The sequence below is a fragment of the Suncus etruscus genome, chromosome 6 (genome assembly GCF_024139225.1).
Source record: "Suncus etruscus isolate mSunEtr1 chromosome 6, mSunEtr1.pri.cur, whole genome shotgun sequence".
NCBI lineage: Eukaryota > Metazoa > Chordata > Mammalia > Eulipotyphla > Soricidae > Suncus > Suncus etruscus.
Window position 1 is genome coordinate 77323568 of NC_064853.1, and position 959 is coordinate 77324526.

The 959-nt window shown below is 29.1% G+C and overlaps 1 non-coding gene across 1 annotated transcript; it reads left to right on the forward strand.

Moving 5' to 3' along the window:
* The first annotated feature begins 402 nt into the window (after positions 1-402).
* Positions 403-508, forward strand: LOC126013184 (U6 spliceosomal RNA). Its single transcript, XR_007497511.1, has one exon. It is a non-coding gene; the product is annotated as a U6 spliceosomal RNA (small nuclear RNA).
* The last annotated feature ends 451 nt before the right edge of the window (positions 509-959 follow it).

Genomic DNA, 959 nt, shown 5'->3' on the forward strand with positions numbered 1-959 from the left:
AAGGAAGGAAGGAAGGAAGAAGAAAGGAAGGAAAAGGGAAGGAAGGAAGGAAGAAAAAGAAAGAAAAAGAAAAGAAAAAAATTACAGTGTGAAAGTACATATGAGTAACTTTGGGAATGAAGAGTCACCATTCTTAATTTAAATTAACACTGGGTATACTTTTCAAGTGAGCAAATCCATTTCTTGTAGACTCTATACATCTTTTCTTTACAAGAAAAATATTCAGTTATCATATTACAGTATTCTTGTATAAAATAAACTACTTAAGGCAATAAAATGCTTATATATTGCTTAAATATAAAACCATTATTATAATGATTTCTGATAGAGAGATCCTGCGTTACATAATGTAGCATTTAGAAATCTTCAAAGATATAGTTTTTAATTAGAAATCTAACAAAAGTGCTCACTTCAGCAGCACATATACTAAACTTGGAACGATACAGAGAAGATTAGCATGGCCCTGGGCAAGAATGGCATGCAAATTCGTGAAGCGTTCCATATTTAAAAAAGAAAAGAAAGAAAGAAATCTAACAAAAACACAAACTTCTCTTTCTTTCTTTCTTTCTTTCTTTCTTTCTTTCTTTCTTTCTTTCTTTCTTTCTTTCTTTCTTTCTTTCTTTCTTTCTTTTAGGGTTACATACCTGGCAATAATTGGGGAAACTCTAATTTTGACACTAGTCATTTGAACTGTCTCCTTACCTTCTCTTTTATAAAATTGACCTCATAAGTTTCATGTACAGCATTTCTCAACTTTATACATATCATAAATATATGTTATAGCTGTGTAAGTATATATCTACATATTAATTCAAATTCATCACCAAATATATAGTCACCATTCACCAGTACTTTGTCAAACTGATTTTTAATCTCCATACTCATTAAATATTGGATTACTTCTAGTACTTGTAACATCAAGGTTACTATATATTTTAAGATCATGTACATAATTATTT